This window comes from Coregonus clupeaformis, unplaced genomic scaffold (genome assembly GCF_020615455.1).
Source record: "Coregonus clupeaformis isolate EN_2021a unplaced genomic scaffold, ASM2061545v1 scaf0736, whole genome shotgun sequence".
Taxonomy (NCBI): Eukaryota; Metazoa; Chordata; class Actinopteri; order Salmoniformes; family Salmonidae; genus Coregonus; species Coregonus clupeaformis.
In genome coordinates, this window is record NW_025534191.1 from 132542 (window position 1) to 147500 (window position 14959).

A 14959-nucleotide genomic window follows, 5' to 3' on the forward strand; every position below is an offset into this window, starting at 1 on the left:
ATAGTCACTTTAACTCTACCCACATGTACATATTACTTCAACTACCTCAACTAGCCAGTGCCCCCGCACATTGACTCTGCACGTACCCCTGTATATATAGCCTCCCTACTGTTATTTTATTTTACTTCTGCTCTTTTTTTCTCAACACTTTTTTTGTTGTTTTATTTTTACTTTTTTGTTAAAAATAAATGCATTGTTGGTTAAGGGCTGTAAGTAAGCATTTCACTGTAATGTCTGCACCTGTTGTATTCGGCGCATGTGGCCAATAAAATTTGATTTGATTTTATTTGTAGAGGAGGATCTGATGGTTCACAGTATCAAAGGCAGCAGATAGGTCTAGAAGGATAAGAGCAGAGGAGAGAGAGTTAGCTTTAGCAGTGCGGAGAGCCTCCGTGACACAGAGAAGAGCAGTCTCAGTTGAATGACCAGTCTTGAAACCTGACTGGTTTGGATCAAGAAGGTCATTCTGAGAGAGATAGCAGGAGAGTTGGCTAGAGACGGCACGCTCAAGAGTTTTGGAGAGAAAAGAAAGAAGGGATACTGGTCTGTAGTTGTTGACATCGGAGGGATCGAGTGTAGGTTTTTTGAGGAGGGGTGCAACTCTCGCTCTCTTGAAGATGGAAGGGACATGGCCAGCGGTCAAGGATGAGTTGATGAGCGAGGTGAGGTAAGGGAGAAGGTCTCCGGAAATGGTCTGGAAAAGAGAGGAGAGGATAGGGTCAAGCGGGCAGGTTGTTGGGCGGCCGGCCGTCACAAGTCGCAAGATTTCATCTCTAGAGAGAGGGGAGAAAGAACTCAAAGCATAGGGTAGAGCAGTGTGAGCAGGACCAGCGGTGTAGTTTCACTTAATAAATGAGGATCGGATGTCGTCAACCTTCTTTTCAAAATGGTTGACGAAGTCATCCACAGAGAGGGATGAGGGAGGGGGAGGAGGAGGGGGATTCAGCAGGGAGGAGAAGGTGGTAAAGAGCGTCCTAGGGTTAGAGGCAGAGGCTTGACATTTAGAGTGGTAGAAAGTGGCTTTAGCAGCGGAAACAGAGGAAGAGAATGTAGAGAGGAGGGAGTGAAAAGATGACAGGTCCGCAGGGAGTCTAGTTTTCCTCCATTTCCGCTCGGCTGCCCGGAGCCCTCTTCTGTGAGCTCGCAAGCCACGGAGCAGGAGGGGAGGACCGAGCCGGCCGGGAGGATAGGGGACATAGAGAGTCAAAAGATGCAGAAAGGGAGGAGAGGAGGGTTGAGGAGGGAGAAGGATTTAGCAGAGGGAAGAGATGATAGGATGGAAGAGGAGAGTGTAGCGGGTGAGAAAGAGCGAAGGTTGCGACGGCCCATTACCATCGGAGTAGGGGCAGTGTGAGTAGTACTATAATCAATATACACCATGCTGAGACAGACCAGAACTATAATCAATATACACCATGCTGAGACAGACCAGAACTATAATCAATATACACCATGCTGAGACAGACCAGAACTATAATCAATATACACCATGCTGAGACAGACCAGAACTATAATCAATATACACCATGCTGAGACAGACCAGAACTATAATCAATATACACCATGCTGAGACAGACCAGAACTATAATCAATATACACCATGCTGAGACCGACCAGGTACTATATATAAGTGGGGGTTTTCAGTTACACTGATGATGGGAACGCAACAGGCAATATTGCTTGCAATGACATCATTATAAGTGGTTCTAACAGAAATACTGTTGTTTGATTTCTTCTGTTTACAACCAGCTCATCCTGCAGGACTAGAATGGCTGTGGAAGACCAGGACATAGTAGGTGAGAGAGATTTGAACGGCGATAAACTCACCCAGCCATCAGCCAGACACCATGGACACAGCCATCCTCATCCTGATTGACCAGAACCCTTGATGTCCTCCAGGGCTTGGTCCAGGGTCCCTGGCTAGACAGAAACAAAAATGTGTGGTTAAAGATTTATTCCGCCCGTAAAAAAGGACAATTTATCAGATATAGAAGAACGGTTTCAACATAAAAAGAACGAAGGGTTTTGCTGTGTTTTCTCTGCAGTCCAGCAGTGTGCTTTAGTCCTGTCCAGACCTGGCCTTAGCAGCACATGATAACGCTTGGCTAGCCTCGCATCACTATTCATGTAAATGTGCCAAGACACAACGCATCGACGTGTCCAGTAAATAACATGTACATTACATTTTAGTCATTTAGCAGACGCTCTTTTGTTATACTGGCCCCCCGTGGGAATCAAACCCACAACCCTGGCGTTGCAAACACCATGCTCTATCAGCTGAGCTACATCCCTGCCGGCCATTCCTTCCCCTACCCTGGACGACGCTGGGCCAATTGTGCGCCGCCCATGAGTCTCCGGGTCACGGCCGGCTGCGACAGAGCCTGGATTCGAACCAGGATCTCTAGTGGCACAGTTAGCACTGCGATGCAGTGCCTTAGACCACTGCGCCACTCAGGAGTACAAATAAGAGCTGAGATTATTGGTGTTAATGACATTGTCCCAAATGGCACCCTATTCCCTATATAGAGCACTACCCTTGACTAGGGCCCATAGAGCTCTGGTCAAAAGTAGTGCACTTTGGGGTGCTATTTGGGACGTATACGATACTTGGACATGTCAGTAAATAAAAGCTCTGATTAATGTGATTAGTTTAGGAGAGTCTGGCTGGCCTGGCAGCTGATTAAGCACTAGTATATTTGCTGTAGGTGTGGATACATGGAGCCGGTTGAGGGGGGACGTTCATCTTTCAAAATGTCTTGAGAGTAAATAACTACAAGTTACATTTCATGAATCTGTGCAGTGGAACCATGGAGATGTTCCACATAACGGGATTAATTTAATTTACTAAACATAATATTGTTTTACTTCATTATTTTGCGGACTAATTAATTTTTAACTAATTTGGGACCATCCCGATACAGTATCTACTCTAGATGATCTAGCAACAGGGCTGTGTATGTTTTAACTGAACAGTAGATAGGCTTGCTGTTTGTTCTATAATGATGACCGTGTTCAAGTCATTATTAAGCCTACCCTCAAATACGAAGAACCGCTTCGGTTTAAACTGGTCCAGTGCTGAGGTCCATCGATTCCCCTTAGCCCCAGCATCAGGTGTCAGGGAAACAGGGCCTTTCTCCTCTGGCCCTGGGTGTCCACTGTCCAGGGCCTGGAGGTCTGGCTGACCCAGTGTCTTTTCTGAAGCAGGGGGGCTGAGGCGAGGTATGGGTGGGGTCCAGTTGAGAGGATGAGAATCCTGGTTGTGGTTAAACCACGGGCTTGAATGTGACTGTTTTACCCTCAGACACGGTGCCGTCCTGTGTATGACCTGAACAAAATACCATACAGTCAGGTCCACAATTATTGGCACCCTTGATAAAGATGAGCAAAAAAAAAGACTGTATAAAATAAAAACAAATACTGAGCTGTATTGTAAGCAAAAAAAAAAAAAAAGATTTTGTTTAAGAAGTAATTTATAAAAATCTCAAAAAAAGATAGGTGTTAAAATGACAGGCAATCCTGTTTTCAATACCTCAACAAGGATAACGGCAATGAGCCTTTTTCTCAAATGTTTTATGATTGGAGAACACGTTGGGAGGTATCTCAGTATTTCTATTATTTATTTTATACATTATTTTGCTCATCTTTATCAAGGGTGCCAATAATTGTGGACCTGACCGTAGATCTTATTTTACAGCCTAACCCACCAGGTATGGACAAATGGCACCCTATTCCCGTTATAGTGCACTACTTTTGACCCCTCTGGCCAAAAGTAGTGCACTGTTAGCGATAGGGTACCACTTGGGACATAATATTACTCTTGCACAAATGTAAGCTACATTGGTTCCCATTTTTAGACAGTTGGCAATTCCATGTTTGACTGGTTTGGTCACTGATTAAGCAACTTGTGTTGTCTACCTGGATTCAATCCACATGTATTGTGCATCCGTTAATTAATTAGGCTACACTTGCTACGATTCGGTCTTGAATCATCAAAAGTAGGCTATTGCACTTTACGGCAGGAAGTATTTTATAGAACAAAAGTATTTTCACAAAGAAGAGAGGCATTCAGCTACATTACGCACCAGAAATCTGACCTGACACTTTTTTGTTATGCTGTTTCTTGAAATAATATCGAAATAAAACTCCTTATTTACAAACAAATTCGGATAGTATAATTAGCAGTAGGAGGCTAGACTTACCAGTTGTTAATGAACAGGAGTGAAACGTGAGGGAACGTGAGTGAAATGTAAGGGAACGGGAGTGAAACGTGAGGGAACGGGAGGGAACCGGAGTGAAACGTGAGGTAACGGGAGTGAAACGTGAGGTAACGGGAGTGAAACGTGAGGTAACGGGAGTGAAATTTGAGGGAACCGGAGTGAAACGTAAGGGAACGGGAGTGAAACGTGAGGGAACGGGAGTGAAACGTGAGGGAACCGGAGTGAAACGTGAGGGAACGGGAGTGAAACGTAAGAGAACGGGAGTGAAACGTGAGGGAACGGGAGTGAAACGTGAGGGAACAGGAGTGAAAAATAAGAGAACGGGAGTGAAACGTGAGGTAACGGGAGTGAAACGTGAGGGAACGGGAGTGAAACGTGAGGGAACCGGAGTGAAACGTGAGGGAACGGGAGTGAAATGTGAGGGAACCGGAGTGAAACGTGAGGGAACGGGAGTGAAACGTGAGGGAACGGGAGTGAAACGTAAGAGAACAGGAGTGAAACGTAAGAGAACGGGAGTGAAACGTAAGAGAATGGGAGTGAAAAATAAGAGAACAGGAGTGAAACGTGAGGTAACGGGAGTGAAACGTGAGGGAACGGGAGTGAAACGTGAGGGAACGTGAGTGAAACGTGAGGGAACGGGAGTGAAACGTGAGGGAACCGGAGTGAAACGTGAGGGAACGGGAGTGAAACGTGAGGGAACGGGAGTGAAACGTGAGAGAACGGGAGCGAAACGTGAGGGAACGGGAGTGAAACGTGAGGGAACCGGAGTGAAACGTGAGGGAACGGGAGTGAAACGTGAGAGAACGGGAGTGAAACGTGAGGGAACGTGAGTGAAACGTGAGGGAACCGGAGTGAAACGTGAGAGAACGGGAGTGAAACGTGAGGGAACGGGAGTGAAACGTGAGGGAACCGGAGTTAAACGTGAGGGAACCGGAGTGAAACGTGAGGGAACCGGAGTGAAACGTGAGGGAACGGGAGTGAAACGTGAGGGATAGGGAGTGAAACGTGAGGGAACTGGAGTGAAACGTGAGGTAACCGGAGTGAAACGTGAGGGAACGGGAGTGAAACGTGAGGGAACGGGAGTGAAACGTGAGGGAACGGGAGTGAAATGTGATGGAACGGGAGTGAAACGTGAGAGAACGGGAGTATTATTTTAATGGGCGGGCCGCGGGGACGGCACACAGAAACATAACCCTTGTAGGTTGCTCACTTTGACAGGTAGCTCTGGTCCTGGGCGTTCCATTCACTGGACCAGTAGTGAAGGAACGCGCACTAACGCCCTGGACCAGAGCTATTTGACATAGCCTAAAAATAAGTGAACCATAATGTTGCCTTTATGTAAATGCCTTGCCTGATCTGCTTGAGAAGGATGTGTAGCCTAGGCTATGTAGGTCAGCTATATCTGATACCAATTCAATGTAATTCAATGACATTTCTATTTCAAAATGTGTCTCAGTTAGTCCCCATTCCACTCATACATTGTGGTCGCAGGCCTAGCTTATAGCTCCTCACACAAAAACATGTTGTAAGAATTTTATCTAAATAGATCAGGCCTACAGTCTATGAAATATGTCAATAGTGAATGCCATACAATATATTTTCCTAGGCTCTATTTTATTTTCCAAATGTAACACTGCTAGATCTTGTGTACTGTATGGTATTACAAATGGATGAAGATTAGGTTTTAGGATAGATAAATGCTATTCAGGCATGTTAGTGAATGAATAAATATGTTTTGCCTTGGCTATTCCCCATTCGAATTATGTTCCCAATTTTGATGTGTGTTTGTGCCTAAAATACCACTCATTTCATTTCACCATGTTTGACAGTGAGAGATAGACAGTAATCTATCAAACAATTTGATGAGTGGGAGGGCTGCAGGGATCTACAGGATTGCCGCAGAGCGAATTGGACCTCCCTCCCACAAAGTATTGAATAGACCTAGCATCACCAACCATTGAAGCATCATTCATCCATTTGGGCTAATCGTTTCTGACATGGCGTGCTGTAAGACTAAGGCCACTCGTTCCTCCTTCTGTAACTCTTTTTGAAGAAGCTATTCATTCTGTAAAGGCTTGAAGTTTAAAACCAAATCTAGTCATAATCCTGAAGAACCACCAAAGCCATGTTGACAGGCAGCGTTCTATAAACGGCTCTCTGTCCTGTGGAGTTTCTTATTTGGCTACTCCTACACACGCCAGGTCTATATTTCATTTTAGAATAAAGTCTTTAGTGTTAACTATAGCACAGTCCTTTGGAGCTGCAAGACCAGGAACTAACCATTGGATTGATGTCATTACCTCACATTCATCTCTGTACTGTTTTGTTATGTGTTAAAAATATATTTTTATTTACAGATAAAATAAAGTATTCAGTGTTAACTACAGCATAGCAGAATGGGAGGGATATGTAACCTGAAAAGGAGCTGTTATTGGCAGAGAGGTTTGGAACTCTTTGTTATTGTTATTGGTCTATTGACTCATACCACCTGGTGATGTCACCAGGCAAGCCAAAACTCCGCCCATGCAAAACCTGCTGATTAGAAAGTCCTGTGCAGATTGTATTTTCAAATCAGCAACCATTACATTTCACATTCAAGGTGTTAGTTTCTTCAGTTATTTTATAATATGATACAAAACACAGGAAAAACGTAATTTTGACTGCACTGTGCCTCTAACCAGGGTTAACCATTACGCATGGTCTCTGGAAGGTTTGTAGAAAACTTAGTAAGAGAAGAAAGATACGTGTTTTAAGATATATATATATATATATATATATATATATATATATATATATATATATATATATATATATATATATACAATATAGGAAAGACAATGGGTGGGAAAATGTTTACCCATTACATTTCAGAGAGTCTTTAAAAGACCCTTCAGTTGGGTTGGTTTGCCACCCACAGATTTGGACAATGTTGCAGGTTCCTGTCATGCCAAATAGAGTCCACTATCAAATAGTGTTCACCCCCTGCATCACAATGGGCTAAACAAGTCTTACAAATCTTCACGGGATCAAAAGTATATACCTCACATGGTTATAGACAGTGGTGGAAAAAGGACCCAATTGTCATACTTGAGTAAAAGTAAAGATACCTTAATAAAAAAAATGACTTAAGTAAAAGTGAAAGTTACCCAGTATAATACTACTTGAGTAAAAGTCTAAAAGTATTTGAAGCATGTGTTGTTTAGTGAGTCCGCCAGATCAGAGGCAGTAGGGACGACCAGGGATGTTCTGCTGATAAGTGCGTGAATTGGACCATTTTCCCGTCCTGCTAACCATTCGAAAGGTAACGAGTACTTTTGGGTGTCAGGGAAAATGTATGGAGTAAAAATCACATTATTTTCTTTAGGAATGTAGTGAAGTAAAAGATAAAAGTTTTCAAAAATATAAATAGTAAAGTAAAGTACAGATAACCCAAAAAACTACTTTAGTAGTACTTTAAAGTACTTACTTAACTTCTTTACACCACTGGTTACAGGCTCAAATTGAAGAAACCAATACAATATCAAATATTGAGTTGAAATGTATTTAAGTTTGTGTTTATGTAACAAGCCGAGTTCTAAGATCCCATGGCAAACAACCACAGAGGAAGGCCAAAGGACAAGCAAAGGTTTTTTATAATAAATTCAGCTTTTACAACAATGACAATACACAGTCTCACTATGGCCCGATTTAGAAACAGATAGATTTAGGGCTATAGGCTAACAATGAGCGCCTGGGCAAACTAACAGTTCACTCACGGAGTGGTGGCCAACGTTCGTTAAGCAGGTTTCGTTGGGCTCTAGCCATTACTCTTTATATATATTATATATATTATACAACACAGAAGATTAAAACATATCATCCCCTTGTTGGTTGTTGAGGTGAACATGAAGAGGACTATTCAAAGATGCTCTGTTTGTTAATTTTCCTTGATGAGAACGACCCAAAGGGGCAGGAGCCCCTATCTCCTGATTCTGAGTGTGAGGCAGCTTGATGTACAAGTACACCTCCTGGACAGGACGCTAGTCCCTGGCAGGTTCTTACCCCCAATCCATCTCCTAATGCTGAGTGCCAAGCAGAGGTCCCGTTTTTAGAGTCTTTGGTAGAACCCGACCAGGGATCGAACTCCCAACCTTCCACCGTTGTAACCACATGGCCACTGAGTTGGTTCCAGGTGTGTTTTAGAGTAAAAAAATCTATCCAAAATATCAAATTCTGTAAAAATCTTTCTATCCATTTCTATGAGTTATATGAAAGCAGTTTTATGGCCAAAAGGACATTCTTTGATATAGACAACTTTTTCATGTATTGTTTATTAGTGTTTGAGTTTAGGTCCATAGCTGGCTTCTGTCTGCTGCTTTCAAGGGAAGGACTTTTGGTTTATTTCAGCATGTCTCCTACTTCCTGTGCCAGGGCATGGCCTTCTTCCTCAGGACCATTTGGGTAAAACATAATTGCTGAATCAGACGACACTCAGCTAGCATACATGTAAATACATCATTTAATTTAATTTCCCTTTGGGTGATGCTGTGTCTGTGTAAAAGTGGTGGCTGTAACAGATGATTGTAAGACTGTTAGTCACACCTGTCAATTAACTGGTAAACCTAATCAAGCTATTAAGCCGGTACCACTGTTCCCTATTCCTGTACTCAGTAAACCTTTTGAGTATCTGATTATTGACTGTGTTGGTCCTCTGCCTCGTTCTAGAAAGGGTAGTAATTATTTGTTGACTGTGATGTGTCAGACCACTAGGTTTCCTGCTGCCTATCCTCTCCGGTCTATCACGACTAAGTCTGTGTTAAAAGCTTTGACTCAGTTTCTCTCACTGTTTGGAATCCCTAAGGTCATTCAAAGTGATCAAGGATCTAATTTCACCTCTAATCTCTTTGGTCAGGTTCTCCAACAGCTCCATATTAAACACAACTAGTCTAGCGCCTATCATGCGCAAAGTCAAGGAGCACTGGAACGTTTCCATCAAACACTTAAGTCTTTGTTGAGAGCTTATTGTACTGAGATGGATAAGGATTGGGAGGAGGGGTTGCCTTGGTTACTGTTAGCTGCTAGGGAGGTTTCACAGGAGAGCACGGGTTTTAGCCCAAATGACCTAGTGTTTGGACATAGGGTGCGTGGGCTTTTATCTGTTCTCCAGGATGACTGGAAGTCTCCCGAGCCTCCTCAGTCCCTGTTATCATATGTGGGTGATTTTCGGCGACGCTTGTATGCCGCTGGTGAAATGGCTAAAGAGAAGCCATCATCATCTTCACAGGACAGGATGAAGAGCATATATGATCGCCGAGCTGAGCCTCGTCATTTTAGTCCAGGTGATCAGGTTCTGGCTCTGCTGCCAGTTGTTGGTTCTCCTTTTCAAGCCAAGTTTCAAGGTCCATATACAGTGGTGCGCCAGTACACTGAGCAAAATTATCTAGTTGCCACTCCAGAACGGAGGAAAGCACACCAACTGTGCCATGTACATTTGTTAAAACCCTATTATGCACGTTCGTCTGAGACTGAACAGGGGAGGGGGGTCTACAGAGGACGGTAAGGCTGTTCTTTTGGCTGATACTGTTTATTCCCTGGGTTCTGGTCATGCTAGGTCTGTGCAGGAGCAGGAAGATGTTTCTGGTCCCGACGATTGCATACTGCAGGGTAGATTGAACAATTCCGAGACACTGGAGATTTTAGATAGCCTTCTTAGTCATCCACCTGTTGATGGGCGGAAAGAGATGGTTGGTTTGATTCGGAGATTTCCAGGGTTGTTTTCTGATACACCTACACGTACAAACTTAATAGAACATGATATTGACGTTGGGGATGCTGACCCCATTCGTCAACGGTTCTATAGAGTTTCGTCAGAGAAACTGCGTTGTCTGGATGCTGAGGTCAGGTACATGCTGGAGAGTAAAATAGCAGAGCCTTCTTTCTCCAGTTGGGCTTCTCCCTGTATCTTGGTCAGTAAATCGGATGGAACAAACAGATTTTGTACGGACTACCGTAAGGTAAACAATGTCACTAAGCCGGATTCATTTCCTCTTCCTCGGATGGAGGACTGCGTTGATCAAGTCGGCGCAGCTAAGTTTGTGAGCAAATTTGACCTGTTAAAGGGCTATTGGCAGGTGCCACTGACGAGTAGGGCACGTGAAATCTCTGCCTTTATTACACCTTTTGGTCTGTACTCGTATTCGGTTATGAGTTTCGGACTGCGTAATGCGCCTGCAACTTTTCAGCGACTTATGAACAGGGTTGTCTCTGGTCTGGCCGGGTGCGCTGTTTATCTGGACGACGTAGTGATATATGCAGATACTTGGGAGGAACATCTGTCCCGTATTCAAGCCTTGTTCGGACGTTTAGCTGCGGGTCGCCTCACGATAAATTTGGCTAAATGTGAGTTTGCTCAAGCGACTGTTACATACCTTGGAAAGGTGGTTGGGCAGGGTGAAGTGCGTCCTGTTCGGGCTAAAGTGGTAGCTATTGATGCTTTTCCACCACCAACTACTAAAAAGGAACTGATGCGTTTCTTGGGAATGATTAGGTATTATCGTGGTTTTTGTAGGAACTTCTCTACTGTGGTCTCTCCCGTGACAGATTTGCTGAAAGCTAAGGCTGCGTACGTATGGTCTTCTCGTTGTCAACAGGCTTTCGAAGATGCAAAGAGGTTGCTTACCTCAACTCCGGTACTGGCTGCTCCTCGTGTGGATTTGTCATTTACCTTGCAGGTGGATGCTAGTCATGTGGGGGCAGGTGCAGTTTTGCTGCAAGCAGATGTGGCTGGGGTTGAGAGGCCTGGTAGTTTCTTTTCCAAAAAAGTTTAACCATTATCAGTTGAACTGTTCGGTCATTGAAAAAGAAGCATTAGCACTCATATGGGCGCTACAACACTTTGAAGTGTATGTCTGGTCGGGTGTAGTACCTATTGTGGTCTACACCGACCATAACCCTCTCACCTTTTTGAGGTCCATGAGGTGTCCCAATCAGAGGATAATGAGATGGTGATAATGAGATAATGAGATGGTGGTCCTCTGTAGCTCAGCTGGTAGAGCACGGCGCTTGTAACGCCAAGGTAGTGGGTTCGATCCCCGGGACCACCCATACACACAAAAAAATTAAATAATGTATGCACGCATGACTGTAAGTCGCTTTGGATAAAAGCGTCTGCTAAATGGCATATTATTATTATTATTATATTATATTATTATTATTATATTATTATTATTTATTTTTACAATCCTTCCATCTAGATGTGCGGCACATCCGGGGGACTGATAACGTGATTGCTGATGCGCTCTCTCGTGCGCCCTGTTCCTGAATATTGATGTGACTGACCATTGTTTGGTTTTGTCATGTTCTATCTTTCCTGTTTGTCCCCTCCTAGTCTTGTGTTCTTCTTTCCTCTTAAAGGTTGCTTCCTGTGTGTAAAGGTTGCTGAGGTTTGGAGAGGAGGATGATGGTTGGGGCAAGTGGAGGTGTGAACATGTACAATTTGTCGGTTTGGGATGCATGGGCTGGTACGTTGTTCCGGGGTCCTTGTTGGTCCTCTGTCTGCCGTATTCTCTCTTTGCTCTTGTTTCCTTATTAGGATGCCGGTGGGCGGAGTTGGGAGGGTCGTCAGCTACATGGGAAACACCTGGGCCGGGTGTGTCCCAGCATAAATGGACCTCTTCCACATTCATTGAGGAGACTCTCTCCAGGCAGATACTTTGATTTTGGTTGTGGTATTTTTGTGGTTTTTTGGTTGTTCGCTTTGGCACCTTTCAACACCAGGCATTATTACATTTATGCATGCAAACACTCACTTACACTACTGATTACTGATTACACACACCATTGTTATTTGATTTAGTTTACTTTAGTTAATAAATATATACTTTGAGTATTCCTTGTCTCCACGTGTCTCCCTTTTGTTACGAACTTGAGCCGGTTCATGACAGTACCCCAACAGTACACACCTCCAGTACCCCAACAGTGCCCCCAACAGTACCCCAACAGTACCCCAACAGTGCCCCCAACAGTACCCCAACAGTACCCCAACAGTACACACCTCCAGTACCCCAACAGTACCCCAACAGTACACACCTCCTGTACCCCAACAGTACCCCAACAGTACTCCAACAGTACATATTTTTGTTGTGGGCCTGAACAAAAATACCTGATTCTACTTGTCAACTAATCATCAAGCTCTTGACAAGTTGAATCAGATGATTTTGTCCTCCTAGATGTTTATTTCATGACTTGAGAAAATGGTAATTCACCCCTTGGCCTTCATTTGGAGCATTTATAACAATTTTATATTACAGTACTTTCTGTGAAATTGAATCAGCATTTCATTGGAGGACAGCCATCCGTCCTCCAGTACCCCCAACAGCCATCAGTCCTCCAGTACCCCCAAAAGCCATCCGTCCTCCAGTACCCCCAACAGCCATCCGTCCTCCAGTACCCCCAACAGCCATCAGTACTCCAGTACCCCCAACAGCCATCAGTCCTCCAGTACCCCCAACAGCCATCAGTCCTCCAGTACCCCCAACAGCCATCCGTCCTCCAGTACCCCCAACAGCCATCCGTCCTCCAGTACCCCCAACAGCCATCAGTCCTCCAGTACCCCCAACAGCCATCAGTCCTCCAGTACCCCCAACAGCCATCCGTCCTCCAGTACCCCCAACAGCCATCCGTCCTCCAGTACTCCCAACAGCCATCCGTCCTCCAGTACCCCCAACAGCCATCCGTCCTTCAGTACCCCCAACAGCCATCCGTCCTTCAGTACCCCCAACAGCCATCCGTCCTCCAGTACCCCCAACAGCCATCCGTCCTCCAGTACCCCCAACAGCCATCCATCCTCCAGTACCCCCAACAGCCATCAGTCCTCCAGTACCCCCAACAGACATCAGTCCTCCAGTACCCCCAACAGCCATCCGTCCTCCAGGACCCCCAACAGCCATCTGTCCTCCAGTACCCCCAACAGCCATCCGTCCTCCAGGACCCCCAACAGCCATCTGTCCTCCAGGACCCCCAACAGCCATCCGTCCTCCAGTACCCCCAACAGCCATCCGTCCTCCAGTACCCCCAACAGCCATCTGTCCTCCAGTACCCCCAACAGCCATCCGTCCTCCAGTACCCCCAACAGCCATCCGTCCTCCAGGACCCCCAACAGCCATCCGTCCTCCAGTACCCCCAACAGCCATCTGTCCTCCAGTACCCCCAACAGCCATCAGTCCTCCAGTACCCCCAACAGCCATCTGTCCTCCAGTACCCCCAACAGCCATCAGTCCTCCAGTACCCCCAACAGCCATCCGTCCTCCAGTACCCCCAACAGCCATCTGTCCTCCAGTACCCCCAACAGCCATCAGTCCTCCAGTACCCCCAACAGCCATCAGTCCTCCAGTACCCCCAACAGCCATCTGTCCTCCAGTACCCCCAACAGCCATCCGTCCTCCAGTACCCCCAACAGCCATCTGTCCTCCAGTACCCCCAACAGCCATCTGTCCTCCAGTACCCCCAACAGCCATCAGTCCTCCAGTACCCCCAACAGCCATCCGTCCTCCAGTACCCCCCAACAGCCATCCGTCCTCCAGTACCCCCAACAGCCATCAGTCCTCCAGTACCCCCAACAGCCATCCGTCCTCCAGTACCCCCAACAGCCATCTGTCCTCCAGTACCCCCAACAGCCATCAGTCCTCCAGTACCCCCAACAGCCATCAGTCCTCCAGTACCCCCAACAGCCATCCGTCCTCCAGTACCCCCAACAGCCATCAGTCCTCCAGTACCCCCAACAGCCATCCGTCCTCCAGTACCCCCAACAGTACCTCTGAGCTAGGTTTATACTTGAGTTGTTCCCCGCACCGATAATTGATTCATGCAATGACATGAATGTGTGTGTCTTACATTGTGTTTCTGCTTTATATAAACCGTTATATATTCACCAGTCTATGATGTAAACCGTTGAACTTAACAAACCCCTCTGCCCCCAAACCACATCCACATCTCCACGATGCATCACATTATCCATCCAGAGATGAGAGGCTAGCGGGGATCAGAATAATCCATATTGCTGTATCTAGGCCAAGCAATCAACACACTGCTGCCTGCCCTCACAACTGGAAACTTCCCCTGATGCCAAGTTTTCTGTGTGTGTGTGTGTGTGTGTGTGTGTGTGTGTGTGTGTGTGTGTGTGTGTGCGTGCGTGCGGCTGCATCTATGTAAACCTTATAGGCTTGAACAAGCTGAATGCAATTGAACAATGATCTGTAATATACACACTGGACCATGTACCTGCCATCTGGGATAATATCCCTTCCTCAGTATTTACTAAAAGTCTTGTTAGGAACTGTCCATGTCAAATGCAACACTAACATATGTGGCCAAACTATAAATCATTTTGTTAAGCAGAGATACAGTAGGAAGTGTATCTAGATAATGCATGCATCCATATATTTTGCATACAGGTACATAGCAAGGTATTCATCATAACAATCAACATCATGATGCATATTAGGAATGATTCATATACATGTAAATATACACAAATACTTATTAAGTTCATGGTCATCTAATGAGTCACTTTCAACAGTATTATTTCCTGTCATAGCCTACTGTATGATAAGGCTACTGTATGATAAGGCTACTGTATAATAAAGCTACTGTATAATAAGGCTACTGTATAATAAGGCTACTGTATAATAAGGCTACTGTATAATAAAGCTACTGTATAATAAGGCTACTGTATAATAAGGCTACTGTATAATAAAGCTACTGTA